The sequence below is a fragment of the Vicia villosa genome, linkage group LG7 (assembly GCF_029867415.1).
Source record: "Vicia villosa cultivar HV-30 ecotype Madison, WI linkage group LG7, Vvil1.0, whole genome shotgun sequence".
NCBI classification, from domain to species: Eukaryota; Viridiplantae; Streptophyta; class Magnoliopsida; order Fabales; family Fabaceae; genus Vicia; species Vicia villosa.
Window position 1 is genome coordinate 53,999,458 of NC_081186.1, and position 23,606 is coordinate 54,023,063.

A 23,606-nucleotide genomic window follows, 5' to 3' on the forward strand; every position below is an offset into this window, starting at 1 on the left:
TCAAATAGCTTTTTCAGCTTTTTGTATTTAATACAAATCTGAGACTTGGATTCCAGAAGTTCAGTTAATCCGGAAACTAACTCATCTCTAGTAAGTTCAGAAAATACCTCTTCAGAATCTGATTCTGATGTAGATTCTGATCCGTCATCTTCTGTCGCCATCAGCGCACAGTTAGCCTGCTCGTCTTCAGAATCATCTTCTGACTCATCCCAGGTTGCCATAAGACCTTTCTTCTTATGAAACTTCTTCTTGGGATTCTCCTTCTGAAGATTTGGACATTCATTCCTGAAGTGTCCTGGTTCATTGCATTCATAGCACATGACCTTCTTCTTGTCAGATCTTCTGTCATCAGAAGATTCTCCATGTTCAAATCTCTTTGAACTTCTGAAGCCTCTGAACTTCCTTTGCTTGCTCTTCCAGAGTTGATTTACCCTTCTGGAAATCATGGACAGTTCATCTTCTTCTTCAGATTCTGATTCTTCAGGATCTTCTTCTTTGGCCTGAAAAGCGTTAGTGCATTTCTTGATATTAGATTTTAATGCAATAGATTTACCTTTCTTTTGAGGCTCATTTGCATCCAGCTCAATCTCATGGCTTCTCAAGGCACTGATCAGCTCTTCCAGAGAAACTTCATTCAGATTCTTTGCAATCTTGAATGCAGTCACCATAGGACCCCATCTTCTGGGTAAGCTTCTGATGATCTTCTTTACATGATCAGCCTTGGTGTATCCTTTGTCAAGAACTCTCAATCCAGCTGTCAGAGTTTGAAATCTCGAAAACATCTTTTCAATGTCTTCATCATCCTCCATCTTGAAGGCTTCATACTTCTGGATTAAGGCAAGAGCTTTTGTCTCCTTGACTTGAGCATTTCCTTCATGAGTCATTTTCAAGGACTCATATATATCATAGGCTGTTTCCCTGTTTGATATTTTCTCATACTCAACATGAGAAATAGCATTCAGCAAAACAGTTCTGCATTTATGATGATTCCTGAAATGCTTCTTTTGATCATCATTCATTTCTTGCCTTGTCAGCTTTACGCCACTGGCATTTACTGGATGTTTGTAACCATCCATCAGAAGATCCCATAGATCACCATCTAGACCAAGAAAGTAACTTTCCAGTTTATCTTTCCAGTATTCAAAGTTTTCACCCTCAAATACCGGCGGTCTTGTATAACCATTGTTACCGTTGTATTGCTCGGCAGAGCCAGATGTAGATGCAGGTGGATTTGTCGGAGTTTCACCAGCCATCTTTTAAATGAAACGTTTTTCTCTTCCTGAATCTTTTCTAAACACGGTTAAGTGCTTGCACCTTAGAACCGGCGCTCTGATGCCAATTGAAGGATAGAAAAACACTTAGAAAGGGGGGGATTGAATAAGTGTGACTTTAAATCTTGGACGATAAAAATAAATTGCACAATTATTTTTATCCTGGTTCGCTGTTAACGAAGCTACTCCAGTCCACCCCCGCAGAGATGATTTACCTCAACCTGAGGATTTAATCCACTAATCGCACGGATTACAATGGTTTTCCACTTAGTCCACGACTAAGTCTTCTAGAGTATTCTGATCACAACTTGATCACTCCAGGAACAACTGCTTAGACAACTTCTAAGACTTTTCTAGAGTCTACTGATCAACCTGATCACTCTAGTTACAAACTGCTCAGCCAACTGCTAAGACTTCCTAGAGTATACTGATCACACGATCACTCTAGTTCCTTACAACTTAATGTAATCTATCTAAGAGTATTACAAATGCTTCTTAAAAGCGATAATCACAAACTGTGATATTTCTCTTATCGTTTAAGCTTAATCTCACTAAAATATTACAACAGCAATGTAGTGAGCTTTGATGAAGATGAAGATTCTGAGTTTAGATTTGAACAGAGTTTCAGCAAGTTTGATATAAGTTGTTTTGGTGCAGAATCGTTAACCTTGCTTCTCATCAGAACTTCATATTTATAGGCGTTGAGAAGATGACCGTTGAATGCATTTAATGCTTTGCGTGTTCCGTACAGCATTGCATTTAATGTTATACGCTTTTGTCAACTACCTCGAGCCTTGTTCACGCTGTGTCTACTGACGTTGCCTTTAGTAGCTTTAACGTTCCTTTTGTCAGTCAGCGTAGTCTGCCACCTGTACTTTCTTCTGATCTGATGTTTGTGAATATAACGTTTGAATATCATCAGAGTCAAACAGCTTGGTGCATAGCATCTTCTGATCTTCTGACCTTGAAGTGCTTCTGAGCGTGATACCATCTTCTGAGCTTCAGTGCTTCTGATCTCATGTTCTTCTGATGCTTCCATAGACCCATGTTCTGATTCTGCTTCGACCATCTTCTGATGTCTTGCCAGACCATGTTCTGATGTTGCATGTTGAACCATTTGAGACACAACTTCTGAGCGCTGAATTATGCGTACTCTTTATATATATTTCCTGAAAGGGAAATTGCATTGGATTAGAGTACCATATTATCTTAAGCAAAATTCATATTATTGTTATCATCAAAACTAAGATAATTGATAAGAACAAATCTTGTTCTAACAATCTCCCCCTTTTTGATGATGACAAAAACATATATAAATGATATGAATTTGCGATCAGAAAGAGTAGACGGCAAAAGACAAATTACACAGCTATAGCATAAGCATATGAATATGTCTCCCCCTGAGATTAACAATCTCCCCCTGAGATAAATAATCTCCCCCTGAAATAAATACTCGAAGAACTTTGATAAAAGACTTCCCTGATTATTTCGGTAGAGACGATCATATAAGCTTCTGCCTTCAGAGAATTCATAGCTTCTGACTTCTGCTTCCATTGGACAGCTTCAGAACTTGAATTTCTTTAGATCCTTAGAACACTCACAGCTTCTGATTCCTGCTTCCATTCAGGACAGCTTCAGAACTTGAGTTTTCTGGATCTTTTAGAACATTCACATCTTCTGATTTCTGCTTCCCTCGGATAGCTTCAGAACTTTGAATGTCTACCAATCATCACTTCATGCTAGATTTGTATCAGAACATTGTTGAATGTACCAGAGCATCATCAGAGCATCTCTACATCCTGAAATGTTACAGAACAAAAACTAAACGACAAAAGTCAGCATGAACGAGTTAGAACATAAAATGTATGTTTGAACACATTATATGAATCAGAGCCATATAGGCTGAAATAATGTATCAGAGCAAATAATGTATTAGAGCCATAACATTATATGTATCAGAGCAAATAGAATTTTGTCAGAACAGGATAGATAATGATATTCAAATTCTATTATCAGTGCTTCTGATTCATTCTTCTTTCTTGCTTCTGATTTCTGAAGCTTGACAGCACTCAGCTTGCTTCAGTTTCCAAGAGCTTATTCCTTTTACAGAATAACGCTTCTTATGGTTTTGCTTCTAGTGTTTGCCTCTGAAGATTCACTTTACTTCTCTGTACCTGCAAAAACACTTAAACCATATAGAACTTGCAGTTCTTGTTAGTGAATGTGTGGGAGCCTCTACCCAGCAACTGATAGATTTAATCAAATCATTTATCATTTATCTTCTCCCCCTTTTTGTCATAACATCAAAAAGAATATTTCAAAAGATTCAGATGCAAAAAAAAACGACAAATAGAATCACTGGAATGTAAATCAAAGAAACTTTTTCATAGATAATCAAAAAGGTTTACAAGAAAGGAATGCAGGAAAACAGATGCAACAAGGAAAGGAAACTACAAAGACCAAAAGACTAAGATCCTAGCCTACGCAAAATCCGCGCCAGAACATCATGAATCCCGTCAGTGCTTGTAGCTTGCCTTGTCATGAAGGAACGAAACTCAGCGTTGGCTGCTTCTTGCGCGTCCAAACGAGAAGCCAGCATAGCTTGATTCTGATGAAGAGTTTCCAAGGTCTCCATCAGAGCTGAGGTTTCACCAGAAGAAGAAGCACCAGTATTTCTGCCCAGAGGGACAGCAATCTCAGCAGGGTGATCTTCTGGAAGATCTTCAGCTTGTGCATATTCCATTTCCTCATCTGAGTCTGACTCAGAAGGAGCCTTGGCATATTCTGGTTCAGGCAGCTCAGAAGTTCCATCTTCCAATGCTTGAAGAATAGCTGCTAGGTTTGTTGGAGGAGTAGGACCAGCAACTTCAGCACGATAAACCACTACTGGAAAGACCATGAGAGGTGCTTTTTCAGAAGGGTTCATTCTGAACCAGTTGAACAGCCACTGAAAATCTCCAGTCAGCACAGGAAACCAGAGCACAGAAGACCGGGGTTTCCACACCACGATATCTCTGCAGAGATTTTCTTCTTCCAACTCATCTGCAGGTATCTTCTCTTCAAGAACGCTTCTGTTCCTGATGAGACAGTGGTGGCTGCTTTCACCCACTTCCAACTGGCGACCACGAGGACCAGGAGCTTCAGACAAGATCCTTCTCTTAGTGTCAGTAGCCTTCACCAGAAAGTCCTGAAGAAAGGTATCCCAGAGGTTGCTCATAGCATACATATCCAGATGGTTAAGGTAGGCAGCACCCAGGATCTCCAACCAGCCGTTTACATCAGAATGTAAACGCTCCAGAGAGGATTGAGTAGAAGGGGTTGGAGGGATTATGGTGAATCTGAAGTCTGGACGAACAACACTATAGGGATTAGGTGTTCTGGTGGGAAAAGGGTGTGAGAGAGGTGAAGAGATATCGGATGGAAGGGTTGAAGGAGAGGAGATATCAGATGGTGAAGAAGGTGGTTCTGAGAGGATGAAAGAGGAGGAAGAGGTGGTGGAGGTCTTTGAAGAGGGGGTTGATTGAGGGGAACCGTCAAGGGGTTGATACACTTTGAGAGGGTCATAGGAGATCCTAACTCTTTTAGGTTTGTTTTCTGGTTCAGCAGATGCCTTTCTCTTTTGTTTCCTATCATTGTCTTGATTCCCAGAGCTTGACGATGGATTCATGATGAATTTTCAGATGTTGGAAACTGCTAGGGTTTATGATATGAAAAGAGAGAGAGAGAGACAAAAAAGAAACCGAATGCAGAGAGAGAGAAATATGAGAGGGAAAAGAAACGTTTGAAGAGTATAAAAAGAAAACTGAAAGAGAGTAAATGATGAAAAGCATTTAATGTTACGTGACTTGAGGAGAGATAATAATGACAAAAGACGTGATTTGCACAGTTACCTAAGTAGACGTCCCCTCAACTGCACGCACGCTTGTTCAGAAATAGTGAACACGTGTTTACCATCTGGATAGCCAGTTATAGCTGTCTTGCTTTTAAAGAGATTCTGAATCAACTTAGACAATAAAACGTTAGTAATAACTGAATCACAATTTCTAATTGATTTCAACCAGAACTTCTTATAAAAGTAATTTCATTTCAGAAGATACTTATATATACGAGTATCTTATCTTCTCATTCTGGGCTTGTTTCTGAAGATTTATTTTGTCCCGATTATATTAAATCCATCTGGTCTAGGAACAAGGTCCCAAACATCATTCCTTGTGAACTGATTCAGTTCTTCTTGCATAGCAATTATCCAGTCTGGATCTTCTAGAGCATGATCAACAGAAGTTGGCTCGATCAAAGATACAAGACCTAATTGACAGTCTGCATTGTTCTTAAGGAATGCTCTTGTTCTGATTGGATCATCCTTCTTTCCAAGAATGACATCTTCTGAATGACCAGAGATGAGTCTGGATGATCTTCTGACAGATGGTTCTTCAGAAATACTTAGATCCTCCAGAGAAGCTGATACTTGATCTTCAGATTCTTTGCTTCTGAGAAGCTCTGCTTCTGATGCGTTGCTTCTTGCCTCAACAACTTCTGATATATCAATATCACAATCTGCAAAATTATCAACCTGCTTTGGTTTTTCAGAACCAAGCTTATCATCAAATCTGATATTGATTGATTCTTCCACAATCAATGTTTCAGTATTGTATACTCTGTAGCCTTTTGAGCGTTCAGAATATCCAAGAAGAAAACATTTTTGAGCTTTGGAATCAAACTTACCAAGACGATCTTTAGTGTTCAGAATAAAACATACACATCCAAAAGGATGGAAATATGAAATGTTGGGCTTTTTATTCTTCCACAATTCATAGGGAGTCTTATTTAGAATAGGTCTGATAGAGATTCTATTCTGAATATAGCATGCAGTGTTTATTGCTTCTGCCCAGAAATGCTTAGCCATATTGGTTTCATTGATCATGGTTCTGGCCATTTCTTGCAGAGTCCTATTCTTTCGTTCTACAACCCCATTTTGCTGTGGAGTTCTAGGACAAGAGAAATCATGGGCAATACCATTTTCTTTGAAGAATTCTTCAAAGGATCCGTTCTCAAATTCACCACCATGATCACTTCTGACCTTTATGATTTTACACTCTTTTTCAGATTGAATCTGAATGCAGAAATCAAAGAACACTGAATGAGTCTCATCCTTGTGTTTCAAGAATTTTACCCACGTCCAGCGACTATAATCATCTACGATGACTAATCCATATTTCTTTCCTCTGACAGATGCTGTTTTGACTGGTCCAAACAGATCAATGTGCAAGAGTTCTAATGGCCTTGAGGTAGAAACAACATTCTTAGACTTGAATGCAGGTTTGGAGAACTTGCCCTTCTGACATGCTTCACAAAGAGCATCTGATTTGAATTTCAGATTAGGGAGTCCTCTGACAAGATTCAGTTTGTTAATCTGAGAGATCTTTCTCAAACTAGCATGACCTAATCTCCTGTGCCAGACCCACTGCTCTTCAGAAACAGACATAAGACAAGTCACCTTCTGACTCATAAGATCTTGCAGATCTGTCTTATAAATGTTGTTCTTCCTCTTGCCTGTAAATAGGATTGAGCCATCCTTCTGATTTACAGCCTTGCAAGACTTTTGATTGAAGATTATATCATAACCATTGTCACTTAATTGACTGATAGATAAGAGGTTATGAGTTAATCCTTCTACAAGAAGTACATTAGAAATGGAAGGAGAGTTACCAGACTTTATAGTTCCAGAGCCAATTATCTTGCCCTTCTGATCTCCTCCAAACTTGACTTCTCCTCCAGACTTAAGCACCAGGTCTTGGAACATAGACCTTCTTCCTGTCATGTGTCGTGAGCATCCAGAGTCCAGGTACCATGACATGTTGTGCTTTGTCCTTCTTGCAGCCAAGGATATCTGCAATAGGAATAATCTTATCCTTAGGTACCCACATTTTCTTGGGTCCTTTCTTGTTAGATTTTCTCAAGTTCTGATTGAACTTGGGTTTGACATTATAAGCAATAGGAGGAACAGCATGATAATTTTTAATATGAGTTTCATGATATTTCCTAGGTTGTGTCACATGCTTCTTGGTGTGTGTTATGTGAAAGCTTTGTGCATGTGAAGTGTGCCTAATATCATGAGAGTGGCCATACTTGAACTGATCATACAATGGCTTGTATGTGAGTTTCATTTCATCAACAGGTTCAAGTTTGTATGGGGTTTCACCCTCATAACCAATGCCAACTCTTTTGTTTCCGGATACGGCATATATCATAGAAGCTAGCTGACTTCTTCCAATACTTCTAGATAAGAACTTCCTGAAACTTAAATCATATTCTTTCAGAATATGGTTTAGGCTAGGAGTGGATTTTTCTGAATTAGAAGGAGATCCAACATCATTGGATAATTTTAAAAGTTTATCTTTCAATTCAGAATTTTCCAACTCAAGCCTCTTTGTTTCAAATTCAAATAGCTTTTTCAGCTTTTTGTATTTAATACAAATCTGAGACTTGGATTCCAGAAGTTCAGTTAATCCGGAAACTAACTCATCTCTAGTAAGTTCAGAAAATACCTCTTCAGAATCTGATTCTGATGTAGATTCTGATCCGTCATCTTCTGTCGCCATCAGCGCACAGTTAGCCTGCTCGTCTTCAGAATCATCTTCTGACTCATCCCAGGTTGCCATAAGACCTTTCTTCTTATGAAACTTCTTCTTGGGATTCTCCTTCTGAAGATTTGGACATTCATTCCTGAAGTGTCCTGGTTCATTGCATTCATAGCACATGACCTTCTTCTTGTCAGATCTTCTGTCATCAGAAGATTCTCCATGTTCAAATCTCTTTGAACTTCTGAAGCCTCTGAACTTCCTTTGCTTGCTCTTCCAGAGTTGATTTACCCTTCTGGAAATCATGGACAGTTCATCTTCTTCTTCAGATTCTGATTCTTCAGGATCTTCTTCTTTGGCCTGAAAAGCGTTAGTGCATTTCTTGATATTAGATTTTAATGCAATAGATTTACCTTTCTTTTGAGGCTCATTTGCATCCAGCTCAATCTCATGGCTTCTCAAGGCACTGATCAGCTCTTCCAGAGAAACTTCATTCAGATTCTTTGCAATCTTGAATGCAGTCACCATAGGACCCCATCTTCTGGGTAAGCTTCTGATGATCTTCTTTACATGATCAGCCTTGGTGTATCCTTTGTCAAGAACTCTCAATCCAGCTGTCAGAGTTTGAAATCTCGAAAACATCTTTTCAATGTCTTCATCATCCTCCATCTTGAAGGCTTCATACTTCTGGATTAAGGCAAGAGCTTTTGTCTCCTTGACTTGAGCATTTCCTTCATGAGTCATTTTCAAGGACTCATATATATCATAGGCTGTTTCCCTGTTTGATATTTTCTCATACTCAACATGAGAAATAGCATTCAGCAAAACAGTTCTGCATTTATGATGATTCCTGAAATGCTTCTTTTGATCATCATTCATTTCTTTCCTTGTCAGCTTTACGCCACTGGCATTTACTGGATGTTTGTAACCATCCATCAGAAGATCCCATAGATCACCATCTAGACCAAGAAAGTAACTTTCCAGTTTATCTTTCCAGTATTCAAAGTTTTCACCCTCAAATACCGGCGGTCTTGTATAACCATTGTTACCGTTGTATTGCTCGGCAGAGCCAGATGTAGATGCAGGTGGATTTTTCGGAGTTTCACCAGCCATCTTTTAAATGAAACGTTTTTCTCTTCCTGAATCTTTTCTAAACACGGTTAAGTGCTTGCACCTTAGAACCGGCGCTCTGATGCCAATTGAAGGATAGAAAAACACTTAGAAAGGGGGGGATTGAATAAGTGTGACTTTAAATCTTGGACGATAAAAATAAATTGCACAATTATTTTTATCCTGGTTCGCTGTTAACGAAGCTACTCCAGTCCACCCCCGCAGAGATGATTTACCTCAACCTGAGGATTTAATCCACTAATCGCACGGATTACAATGGTTTTCCACTTAGTCCACGACTAAGTCTTCTAGAGTATTCTGATCACAACTTGATCACTCCAGGAACAACTGCTTAGACAACTTCTAAGACTTTTCTAGAGTCTACTGATCAACCTGATCACTCTAGTTACAAACTGCTCAGCCAACTGCTAAGACTTCCTAGAGTATACTGATCACACGATCACTCTAGTTCCTTACAACTTAATGTAATCTATCTAAGAGTATTACAAATGCTTCTTAAAAGCGATAATCACAAACTGTGATATTTCTCTTATCGTTTAAGCTTAATCTCACTAAAATATTACAACAGCAATGTAGTGAGCTTTGATGAAGATGAAGATTCTGAGTTTAGATTTGAACAGAGTTTCAGCAAGTTTGATATAAGTTGTTTTGGTGCAGAATCGTTAACCTTGCTTCTCATCAGAACTTCATATTTATAGGCGTTGAGAAGATGACCGTTGAATGCATTTAATGCTTTGCGTGTTCCGTACAGCATTGCATTTAATGTTATACGCTTTTGTCAACTACCTCGAGCCTTGTTCACGCTGTGTCTACTGACGTTGCCTTTAGTAGCTTTAACGTTCCTTTTGTCAGTCAGCGTAGTCTGCCACCTGTACTTTCTTCTGATCTGATGTTTGTGAATATAACGTTTGAATATCATCAGAGTCAAACAGCTTGGTGCATAGCATCTTCTGATCTTCTGACCTTGAAGTGCTTCTGAGCGTGATACCATCTTCTGAGCTTCAGTGCTTCTGATCTCATGTTCTTCTGATGCTTCCATAGACCCATGTTCTGATTCTGCTTCGACCATCTTCTGATGTCTTGCCAGACCATGTTCTGATGTTGCATGCTGAACCATTTGAGACACAACTTCTGAGCGCTGAATTATGCGTACTCTTTATATATATTTCCTGAAAGGGAAATTGCATTGGATTAGAGTACCATATTATCTTAAGAAAAATTCATATTATTGTTATCATCAAAACTAAGATAATTGATAAGAACAAATCTTGTTCTAACAGAAAACACTTATGTGCCTTAGAATCAAACTTATGCAGATGATCTTTAGTGTTCAGAATATAACATACACATCCAAAAGGATGGAAATAAGAAATGTTAGGCTTTCTGTTCTTCCACAATTCATAAGGAGTCTTATTTAGAATAGGTCTTATAAAGATTCTATTCTGAATATAACATGCAATGTTAATTGCTTCTGCCTAGAAATGCTTAGCCATATTGGTTTAATTGATCATGGTTCTGGCCATTTCTTGTAGAGTCCTATTCTTTCGTTCTACAACTCCATTTTGCTGTGGAGTTCTAGGACAAGAGAAATCATGGGCAATACCATTTTCTTTGAAATAAATCTCAAAGAATCTGTTCTCAAATTCACCACCATGATCACTTCTGACCTTTATGATTTTACATTCTTTATCAGATTGTATCTGAGTGTAGAAGTCAAAGAACACTGTATGAGACTCATCCTTGTGTTTCAAGAACTTTACCCACGTCCATCTGCTATAGTCGTCTATGATGACTAATCCATATTTCTTCCCTCTGACAGATGTTGTCTTGACTGGGCCAAACAGATCAATGTGTAGAAGTTCTAGCGGCCTAGAGGAAGAGACAGCATTCTTAGACTTGAATGCAGGTTTGGAAAACTTCCCTTTCTGACATGCTTCGCAAAGAGCATATGATTTATATTTCAGATTAGGGAGTCCTCTGACCAGATTAAGTTTGTTAATTTGAGAAATCTTTCTCAAACTAGCATGACCTAATCTTTTGTGCTAGACCCACTGCTCTTCACTAACAGACATAAGGCAAGTAACCTTCTGATTCTTAAGATCTTGAAGATCAATCTTGTAAATGTTGTTCTTTCTCTTGCCTATAAATAAGATTGAGCCATCCTTCTGACTAATAGCTTTACAAGACATTTGATTAAAGATTATGTCAAAACCATTGTCACTTAATTGACTTATGGATAATAAGTTATGAGCTAATCCATCTACTAGCAGAACATTAGTTATAGAGGGAGAGTTACCAATGCTTATGGTTCCAGAGCCAATGATCTTGCCCTTCTGGTTCCCTCCAAACTTAACTTCTCCAGTAGATTTAAGCACCAGGTCTTGGAACATAGACCTTTTTCCCGTCATGTGCCGCGAGCACCCAGAGTCCAGGTACCATGACATGTTTTTCTTTGTCTTCTTGGCTGCCAAGGATATCTGCAACAGGGATAATCTTTTCCTTAGGTACCCACAATTTCTTGGGTCCTTTTTTGTCAATTCTCCTCAAGTTCTGATTGAACTTGGGTTTAGCATGAAAATGAACAGGAGGTACAACATGATATTCCCTATTTTGAGTAGCATGATATTTTCTAGTGTGTGTCACATGCTTCTTAGTGTGTGTAATGTGGAAACTCTTAGCATGTAATGTGAGCCTAATATCATGGGAGTGGCCATACTTGAATTGATCATCTCCTCAACATATTCAAGTTTATATGGGGTTTCACCCTCATAGCCTATGCCAACTCTCTTGTTTCCACTAACTGCATTTATCATAGAGGCTAGCAGACTTCTGCCAATACCTCTAGATAAAAACTTCCTGAAACTCAAGTCATATTCCTTAAGAATATTGTTCATGCTTGGAATAGACTTTTCTGAACTAGAAGATGACTCAGCATATTTAGATAGTTTTTAAACTTTTTCTTTGAGTTCGGCATTTTCTATTTCAAGCTTCTTAGTTTCAAATGCAATGAGCTTTCTCAGCTTTTTGTATTCGATACTAAGTTTAGCCTTGATTTCCAGAATTTCAGTTAAGCTGGAAACTAGCTCATCTTTAGAAAGTTCAAAAAATACCTCTTTAGAGTCTGAGTCTGATTCTAATGTAGATTCTGATTCATCATCAACGGTGGCCATCAGCGCTAAGTTTGTTTGCTCTTCTTCAGAGTCTGACTCTTGATCAGAAGAATCTGAGTCATCCCAAGTAGCCATAAGGCCTTTCTTCTTTCCAAACTTTTTCTTGGGCTTTTCCCTCTGAAGCTTTGGACACTCATTCTTGTAATGTCCTAGCTCCTTGCATTCATAGCACGTCACCTTCTTTTTGTCAGATCTTCTGTGTCCATAAGATTCTTCTCTTTCAGGCCTTTTGGAACTTCTGAAGTTCTTGAACTTTCTTTGCTTACTCTTCCAGAGTTGATTTACTCTTCTGGAGATCATGGAAAGTTCATCTTCTTCTTCTGATTCTGACTCTTCAAAATCTTCTTCTTCAGCCTGAAAAGCGTTAGTGCATTTTTTATTATTTGATTTTAAAGCAATTGACTTACCTTTCTTCTAAGGTTCATTTGCATCCAGCTCTATTTCACGACTCCTCAGGGAACTGATCAGCTCTTCAAGAGAGACTTCATTCAGATTCTTAGCAATCTTGAATGTAGTAACCATTGGGCCCCATATTCTGGGCAAGTTTCTGATGATCTTCTTGACATAATCAGCCTTTGTATATCCCTTGTCAAGCACTCTTAATCCAGCAGTCAGAGTCTGGAATCTTGAGAACATTGCTTCAATGTTTTCATCTTCCTCCATCTTGAAAGCTTCGTACTTCTGGATTAAAGCAAGAGCTTTTGTCTCCTTGACTTGGGCATTACCTTCATGAGTCATCTTCAAGGATTCAAAGATGTCATAGTGTCATACCCTAATTTTTGACCCCCCAGAGATGACATATCTTCAGGATTTTCATCAAGTCAAGGTAAGTACCCAAGGCAGTCTGGCATTCAATCGAGGGTGTTCAAAGACAAGAAAACTCAGGCAAAGGATCAATCAATAGTGGGATTAGTCTCTAATACAATCATAAGACTCAGAAGCCTCATTATTACACGTATGATTGATTAAGACACCCAGTCATCTAAGTACAGGATTACTCAGATCAACAGACTAGGGTTTAGAGCCTATCAAGGACTAAAATCAGGGATCACCTTTGGGAAACCCTAAAAAGCCCCAAGAGACCATTCAAAGACATTAATCATCTTCAAATAACTCTTATGACAAGATCCACTGGACATTACACCTCAATTCAAAGTCTACACTCATCATTGTCCTTTGGTCGACAATTAGGGTTTTTGACCTAATTCACCAAGATAGTTGACTTTTAATCAGGGCATGGATCCAAAACTCAAGACATGATTCAAGAATCTCTACTACCTCAATATAATCCATTTACATCATTCATTTGAGGAGAAGATCTTGTTTCTACACAAAAGCCCAAAAATTCACTTTTGTCAGGAAAAGTCAACTGTGTGGGATCATCATTGACTTTTAAGGTTTTTGGTCAAAAAATGACTTTCAAAGATCAATATCATCAATATATGGATGTCAAAGTCATTTGACCAAAGAAATTCAAAGAAATTCATCAAGGAGCAAAAAGTCGGGAATTAGGGTTTTTGAGGGCATAGTGAGAACTCAAAATTTCACCTACACAACTCAAAAAAACTTTCAACATGAAAGTTGTAGATCTTGCAAAATAAAACAACATCTTACAAAGGAACTTTTTTCAAAAGATCAATCATTTATGAAGTTTTGGAAATTTTGAAGTTTAGGTCATAAACACTTAGAAATTTTTCTAAGTGTTTTAACCTAGTTTTCATCCAACTTTGGGCTCATTTTTCACAAATTTCCCAAATGATTCTGAAGAAGACATAAACTAATGATTTAAAGTAGATGTTTAGGGCTTTCCAAATTGTGTTCAACCTTCTCCAAATTCAATTTGAGCTAAGAGTTATGCTTGTTCAAAGTTGGCCTCATAAAGTAAAATTATAGGTCATGGACACTTTTGGACTTTGCAAATTTTGTGCAAATAACCTCTCTTATGGATGCTACACGACCCATAACACATCTGAAACCATGCCATGCATTCATTTTCACCATGCCATAAGAATTGAAGAAGATTCTAAAAACAAGAACATGTGATTATGTAATGATTACATTTGTGAATTTATGGCAAATTGATGAATCACCCAAGGAATCTTCTCACCAACCAATTAGAGCTCATTTCTGGCTCAGAATTGTCCCCTAAGATTAAACAAAATCGAGGGCTAGGGGATTGATCAAATGGAATCAAAATTCTCATCATTGCATAAGAGATACTTGCAAACTTCCTTCATGGCTAAGAAAGCAAATCAACTTCACTAAGGAAGCTCACTCCTCTGCAGCTATACTGATCCATTTGCCTATAAATACAGATGCATTCCTCATTCAAAAACACACCAAAGCAACCATATTCCTTGCTTTCTCTTTCTCTTCTCATGTTCATTGTTTTTCAAAGTTCTTTGGCAAGAAGAATCGATTTCTTCAAACCAGAGCTCATCTTTGGGAAGTGAACATTCTAACATCTCAAGGGAGGTCATTTGAGGTGATCCAAGCACCTGGATCACTTCTGTAAGTGGAGAAACACCATTGTTGCTCTCACTTTGGAGCATTTGCAGTTGGAGGTCCATGGAGTAATTCAGGAGGTTCCGAGCCAAGCCAATCATCCAGGCACACTCCTCAGGTCATAGTGAAGCTAACCAGATGGCTGCAGCTCATCTGTAACTCAAGAATCAACACCCTCCATGTTCACTTGAAGCTGAAATCGAGGGAGGTCCATAGAACAATTCAGAAGGATTCAGGCTGCAATAAGCATTCAGTTAGCATCATTGAGTCTCAGGGAAGCTATTGAGATCATTCATTCAAGCCCAGGTGCTCTCCATCATCCTCACGACCTCCATTTTCAGAGGTAAGTTTCTGAACTCCACCTCTTTAATTTAAGCACTCTTTGTGGTAAAGCTCGATTCTATCTTGTTCAGCATCATCAAAGGATTGAAAACCCTCTATCATCATTCATTTATTCATCTTGTGCATCATTTAATTTTAAAATTAGGGTTTATGTGTTCTTCGTGTTCATAATGAAATTCGTTAGTTACACTTAGAATAAATGAATTCTGAGCCCATAATCATGTTCCTTGTCCAAAAACGAGTGAGATTGATGTTTACATCATGCCATTTAGTTGAGAAACCAGAGAGTTAGGAATTTGAAAATCGGAAGCTCGAGGAAGAAGATGAACATGGCGCGCGTAAAATTTGAATTTCCTGGCTTATCTGAAAATATAATATATTGAGTGTATATAGTTAACAAGCTGCGCGCGCAGCTCAGTTGGTTAAGTTTTGAAATGTGATCATGAAGGGCGTGGGTTCGAACCTCTCTAGGGCCAAACCAATTTTTTAGCATCCATTTAATTCTTTTTTTTTATACAAACTTCACACAATTAATAAACTTATCAAATTAAATCATTTTCACTTCATTTTTCACACACTTGCTATTTAATATACCTACTTTGTGAATAATCAAAAAAAATCATAAAAATATTATTTATTTCATGTATTTTAATTAGGTTTAAAATAGTATGTTTTAAATATTTTCTTAAATACTTTAAAATATATATTTTCATTTTGTTTTAACCTAATTACTTTGTGAATAATTTTATGATAAAACCCTAATTATTTAGGTCTTAATTGGGTATAGATTTCATCTTTGCCTTAATTAAGTTGACTTTTGTCAATATTCAAAACTGTTTTCAATCTCTGATTAAACGGATGATTAAGGTTTTCAAACAACAAAACCTTGCATCATTCCAAATCATTTTTCAAATTGCTTTTACACCAGTACTGTAAAGTACTGGGCCTCTAATAGAGTGTAAGTCCTAAAAACCTTCTCTTCTTAGCTTGTTTTCAAAACTGTATTTTCAAAATCTTCTTTCTGTTTTCAAAACATTCTTCTGGTATTTGAAGGGCATTATTCCCGGTGAAACTCTTCAGATACCTATGTGACCTTTGTCCATCTTCACTTCTTCTGTTTTCAAAAACCATTAACTGTTTATCATATATATTCAACTGTTATCAACAAAACAACAAAAAATACTGTTGAGGCTCTGTACATACTTCTTCAATGGCCTCCACTCCATCCAGGTTAGGCTTTACAAGCTTTCAATTTACAGTCTTTATTTAAATTACTGTCAAATATAAATTGTACATATATATTAGTTTAGAACTACGTTTGAGTATAAACCCTAGGACAGTTAAACTATATATATATTATAGGAATATGGCCTAGGATTGAGAATGTCTTCCCGGTGAAGGCTCTTTCCTAATTAGAGATCTGTAGTTCAAACCCCCAATATGAATTATTCCCGGTGAAACATCTTGGCAAAAACCTTAGAATCCAAAAAATAGGACACATCCACCCAAAGAGGAATTATTCCCGGTGAAACCTCTTACCCATTTGCTTAGAGCCAAAATAAGTTCAAAACTACATAGCTTTCTCTTGTGCTATAACAAGGACCCTCGATTAGCCTCCTCTTGGGCTTTGTACAAGGACCCACAGGCTTCTTAAAAGCATTTCCAGCTTCCTCTTGAGCTTGTATACAAGGACCCATCAGGTTTCTTATAAACATAGGAACAGGTCTTTAGTCACCTTTTAGCCTACCCTGGTGAGTTTCTTCCAATTTAAACCAGACTTTAAACAAGCCAAGTTTGTCTCAATTCTACATTGAGTACACCTTTTGGAATGAGAGACATGGACAGTCTCTATCACCCTTATCTTCATCAATCTTCCTTAGCAGAGTCTAGGATCTATGTTTATTTTCTCTTCAGCATGTGTCAGCCTTCATCTTGGGCTTTAAACAAGAAGTCTCCACTAGATAATCTTTCTGCCAGTCATTTCAACAAAATCCCTGGAAAGGGTTAGCTTCCACACATTCCATCATTTCAATAAAAACCCCTGGAAAGGGTTAGCCTCCAAAGTCAATTAAAATCAACCTCCATTTCAACAAAATCCCTGGAAAGGGTTAGCTTCCACACATTCCTTCATTTCAACAAAATCCCTGGAAAGGGTTAGCTTCCACACATTCTTTCATTTTTAATATAAATCCCTGGAAAGGGTTAGCCTCCAAAGTCAATTATTAAATGTCAAAAAATAAAGATTCATTTCTCTTAGGAGACAATTTCCCCAAAAAAGAGTCAAAACCCCTGGAAAGGGTCAGCCTCCAAAAAACATGATAAAGTCAGTCTTTTACCAAATAATTTCTCCAGCTGAGTCAAAATCCCTGGAAAGGGTTAGCTTCCAAAGAAAAACAGTCTTTCAATAAATAAAATCTCCTCAGTAGAGTCAAAACCAACAAAAATAGTTAGCCTCAACCTTGGGCTTCATACAAGGCACCCAAACAATAAAACTCCCCTGTCAAGAGTCAGCCTCAACCTTGGGCATTGTACAAGGCAGATAATAGAGTCTCCCCAGTGAGTTCTTCATCATTCAGTAGCCACAACCTTGGGCTTTGTACAAGGCAGATAAACCATATTTTCATGTGTCAAAGATTCCTAACACCTAGGATCTTTTCCCAATAGAGTCATCCATACTCAGTTTATTTAAGAGTCAGCCACAACCTTGGGCTTTGTACAAGGCAGAAAATAATGTTTTCCCTAGCTAGAGTTAGCCACAACCTTGGGCTTTGTACAAGGCACATAAAATAGAGTCATTCATTCAATTATCCTCAGCAATCAGCCACAACCTTGGGCTTTGTACAAGGCACATAAATAGAGTCTCCCTAAGTAGAGTCAGCCTCAATTCTGGGCTTTGTACAGAACACTAAAATACCCTGTAATTAATCCCCAGTGGAGTCACCTCCCAGAGTCAATAATAATTAATAAATCAATCAAAAAGCCTCAAGCTTGGGCCTCATACAAGCCAGCTAAAGTCAAATCTTTTATACAGTAGATAGACATAGCTTATCTCTATAAAGAGATATTTTTACTACTCTACCACATTCAAACAAACAAACATTTCATTTCAATTTTAATCAAGTCTCCCATTTAGGATTTTGAAAGGCATGAGCTGGCAGTAAAACCCAGACATGTGGTAACTTTCCCTAATTTGGATGAGCAACTTTCTTTCATTGAAGAGGTATTTGACTGGTATACTTGCACATACACAAGTAAGGTCCCCCTCTTGAACGAAATGAATTCAGTTATTCTGTCACTCCTTTAAATGTTTGTGGTAGAATAGTACTAATACCTCTCTGTAGAGATGATTTCATGTCTCTTTACTGTAAACAGAGATTTAATTCCAAGCTTCAACCTTGAGCTTTAAGCAAGGCACCAAAAACAATTAATTTCCCTAGTTAGTTCCCCGAACTACATTAAGCTCTGACTTCCACTAGGGATATGTAGGCATGAGGTTCACAAGGAATCTCAGCGAGCTAATAAAAATACCAAAAATAGTCAGTCTGTCTATCTGTCTGTCTTTCTTTATTCAATTCAATTCCTTCTCCTAACACAAAGGAGAAACTTTCCCAATCATTAGCAGCAAACACAATCACAATGACACAGAGAAGGTTCCTGTAGAGTACTACAGATATGTAGGGTGTTTAAACACTTCCCTATGTATAACCGACCTCCCGGACTCCAGAATTTCTAGTCTAGGTGAAATCCCCACACTTAGCAAACTCCTAGGGTTTAGTTGAGATCTTTTTTTCCCTTTCCTACTCGTAGGACAAATAAGAAAGTTCGTGTGATATCGTAGGAAGAACTGAAATAAAATTCATCCCACCACGGGCGCATTCTCCTTCCAAATTTCGCGTGAAGGGTTTAGCGTGCCGTCCTCCCAAGTGAAACGGGGAGGTAAAGAAAACGACCACCACAGAAAAATGGCGACTCTGCTGGGGATATAAGTGTTAAAAACCTTGGTTTTTCATCCAAACCAATGGTTGACCTGTTGCTGGTCCAGCCCCAATGAGGAATTAGGGATGCCAAATTCCCCCTCAAACAAGAGAGGTCCTGCCTAACCTCTGTGTCATATCATGTGTTTGCTGCATTTATATTTGTTTATTTTGTTTATTCTGTATCGGGAAAGGGCTTGATTCCCCCTTGTGGTGAGAAATCCTATACCCGGATTTGAGTGCAACATAAGATAGGATGGAGGATGTCTTCCCGGTGAAGGCCCTCTAATCTTGGTTTCCAAGTCTACTCTTGGGATTTGCCTGGCTGGTTGTGATTAACTGCGCCAATGCATTCCGAGACTGATTTGTACCAGGAGGACCTAGAAACACATTAACCCCACTTAAAGCCTTTTTTTTAGGACGTAGAGCGGTGATTACGGAAGTAATTGTCACGCAGATACTACACTCAGAGGAAACTCTCTTATAGATACCAATCAACGTATCTTTAAGGTTGAGCAAAAACTCTGAGACCCCTAGAACCCGTTCTACAGGTACAAAAATCCTTAACCTTAGTTTACCATTGGGGCGGGGATTGCGTTTTGACTTCATGACCACTATACCCTTCAACGCCATGTTTGTTTAAAACCTCTTGTGTGTGCATTCATGCATTCATGCATCATTCATTAATAAACAACTAAAAACAAAAAGAGTCTTTTTCGAGTCGTTTTTCAAGGAAACTAAATAACGAACGTTTTGAACTTCATAGAAAGAGAGAAACGGAGAAAGGACTTAAGGATCTATATTATGGATTACGGAAGAAAGAGAGCTAGGAAATACACCTTTAAGATTCCCCAGGTCGAGGAACTGGAAAAGCTCGGAAAACTGGTGGTCAACCCTCAGGCTTTCAAGGAGAAGTATGGAAAACTTCTGCCTTTGCTCAATACCAACATGGTGGTTGGAATCCTTCCCACATTGGTACAGTTTTACGATCCAACGTATCACTGCTTCACCTTTCCAGATTATCAGCTCATGCCTACGTTAGAGGAGTACTCTCGTCTGATTGGAATACCCGTGTACGCGCAAGATCCGTACTCCGGTTTGGAAAAGAATCCTGACGACATTATCATTGCTGCAACTACTCCTTTGAACGTAGTCGACATCAGAACTCATATGGTGAGTAGAGGAGGAATTCAAGGATTGCCCTCCAAATTCCTGTTTGATCAAGCTCGATACTTCGTCAGCATCCAAGATATGAGCGCTTTTGAGGAAGTCTTGGCTTTGCTTATCTACGGATTGTTTTTGTTCCCTAACATTAACGATTTCGTCGACATCAACGCAATTAAGATCTTCTTAATTGGAAATCCGGTTCCAACCTTGCTGGCGGATGCTTATCACTCTGTGCATTCAAGAAACCTGCAGCGAGGAGGATTAATCACATGCTGCGTACCGTTGTTATACGAATGGTTCGTTTCGCACCTGCCAAAGTCTAGCACTTTCTGGAATATGAGGGATGGCCTTTACTGGTCACAGAAAATCATGTCTCTCACTCATACAGACATTGATTGGTGTAGTCCTGACAACGACGAAACCAAGATCATCTTCAGTTGCGGAAGTTTTCCCAACATACCCCTTATTGGAACTAAGGGAGGGATCAGTTACAATCCAGCTTTAGCCCGTCGTCAATACGGCTATCCCATGAAAAATATACCAAGTAATATTCAATTGGAGGGTCTGTTCTTCAAGAACATCGACGATCATGGCAACATGCTGAAGAAGGAAGTTGTCCAAGCCTGGCGTCTTGTTCATAGCAAAGGGAGAAGGTTGTTAGGAAAACATCTTTGCATCTCCCTGGATCCTTACCTTCAATGGGTACGCGTCAGGGCATTCAAGCTCAGGATGCCATATCAACATCAAGAACCTATTCCCCTAAGGGAACCAATTTACCTTTTCTCCACCGATGTCGAAAAACTGCAAGCGGCATTAAACAAGGTATGCCAAGAAAGGAATGCTTGGAGGAACAAGTATCGAATTGTCAACACGGAAAATGTTGAGATTCAAAACATCCTAAGAAGGAAGGATGAGTTACTTGAAGTGCTCGATCGACAAGTGACACAATCATCACTTTCTCATCATATCCCTCCTGCTTCCTGGATCATCGATCAGCTCACGTCAGAGAACGCTCAGCTCAAGAAACAGAAGAAGATGTTAGAACGTGAAGTCGGCTCTCCGTCAAAGTTTTAGAGTCCTTTCTCTCAGTTTCTCTGTATTTCCCTTTTCAAAGTGTGTAAAAAACGGCGTTTTCGCTTAATTAATAAAAGTTTGATGTTTCATAACGTAATTATGGTGTTTCCTTGAAAAATATTAACTTAATTGCATATCATACATCGCTTTAGTCGTACGCACTGACACGAGAATTGTCGCGGATCTAATAGTCACTTTCCTTTCTCCAGAAAGAGAGGAGGAGAAGGAGGTGAACCAAGACTTTCAAGCTGTCTCATCAATACAACACTCGTTCAAGTCGCAAGAAAAGAATGGAAGACTTTGAGCAAGAGAATGAAGAACTCAGAGAAGAGATTAATACTCTCAAAGGTACTGTTGAAAGACTCAATAGTATGGTGGAAGCCCTGGTAGTTGCGCAGAATCGACCAACGCCAGAAGAACCACAAAGGACTGTGGTTTCCGAGATTGTTTCTACTCCTATTCCTCAGTATACCATGCCGCCTGATCGACCTTGGGGCATGCCGTATAACTTTACTCCAGAAGGGTACATACCTCCAGCTTCTGAAGCTCCAAAAGTCACCATGGATATGCGTCCACCGGAGGGTTACAAACCTCTGGAAATTGAAGTTCCAAGAGCAACGGCAATGGGTTTCACACAACAGAATGCTGAGATTCCAAGATCTGCTGTCATGACTTCTCCACAGCCGATTATGCATACTTTTCCCCCGCAAGGCAGACAAGTATATCATCACGCTCCCAGTGAGGATGCTGGCGTGTATGAAAGATTGGACGAGTTCCAAGAACAGTTTCTGCAAATGCAGAAGGAACTCAAGACTCTCCGAGGACAAGATCTATTTGGAAAGAATGCTGCAGACCTCTGTCTGGTTCCAAATGTTAAGATTCCTCACAAATTCAAAGTACCAGAGTTTGAGAAGTACAAAGGGAATTCATGCCCACAAAGTCATCTTGTGATGTACGCTCGAAGAATGTCAACTCAGACTAATAATCAACAATTGCTCATTCATTATTTTCAAGACAGCCTGACTGGTGCTGCACTCAAATGGTACATGAACTTGGACAGTTCAGAGATTCGTACTTTTCGAGACCTCGGAGAGGCCTTCGTCAAACAGTATAAGTACAATCTGGATATGGCTCCCGACAGAGATCAACTCCGAGCCATGACTCAAAAGGATAGAGAAAGCTTCAAGGAATACGCTCAGAGATGGCGTGAAGTTGCTGCTCAAATTTGTCCACCACTTGAAGAGAAAGAAATGACAAAAATCTATCTCAAAACTTTAAGTCCATTTTACTACGGACGAATGGTTGCAAGTGCACCAAGTGACTTTACCGAGATGGTAAACATGGGTGTGCGTTTAGAAGAAGCAGTTCGGGAAGGACGCCTGAACAAAGAACCAGAATCTTCTGTTGGTCCAAGGAAGTATGGAAGTTCTTTCCAGAAGAAAAAGGATCAAGATGTCAGCAATGTCTTGCACAAAATCAAGAAGAAATTCCAACCTCAAGTTGCAACAATAACTCCGGTTGTTAACTCAGCGCCAGCTTATCAACCTCAGGTCTCGCAACAACAAATTCAACAAAGGTCGCAGCAACCTCAGCAGCAGGTTCGACCTCCAAATTACAACAATCGGGCTCCAAGGTATCCTGCCTTTGACCCCGTACCAATGCCGTATGCAGAATTGTTTCCAACACTACTGGCAAAAGGACTCATTCAGACAAGGAGTCCTCCAAATCCTACAAACAGTTCCTCACCATGGTATAAGGCTGACCAATCTTGTCCCTATCATCAGGGGGCACCAGGTCACAATATTGAGAACTGTTTCCCTTTCAAGATTGACGTCCAACGATTAGTGAAAAGCAGAATGCTATCCTTCAAAGATACTAATCCAAACGTCCAAGCAAATCCTTTGCCGCAGCATAAAGAAGCTTCAGTAAATATGATAGATCAACACCCCAACGTCATTCAAATCTACGACATTCGTCAGATAGGGGAAAATCTTGTCAGGATGCACGCTAGACAAGCTGGGTACGGTCATGTACCACCTCACAACTACTTCACATGTGAAATTTGTCCAAAGAATAATCAAGGATGTGCCATAGTTCAAGCTGCATTACAAGAACAAATGGACTTGGGATGGATTCAACATATCCGAGTCAGAACTGAACATGACATCAACATGGTTCAAGGATGTCCAGGAGAATACAAAATCTACAAAGTTGAAGACCTTGAAGGATCGGTAGTCAGGTTCCATAAAACTTTAAATGGACTTGCCTACTTTGGAACAGATTTCCATCCTTACAGTAGATGCAGAATCTGTCGAAGAAATTCACGAGGATGTTTGCGTGTTCGCAACGACATTCAAAAGCTGATGGATGATAATACCATTACTGTTCTTGCCA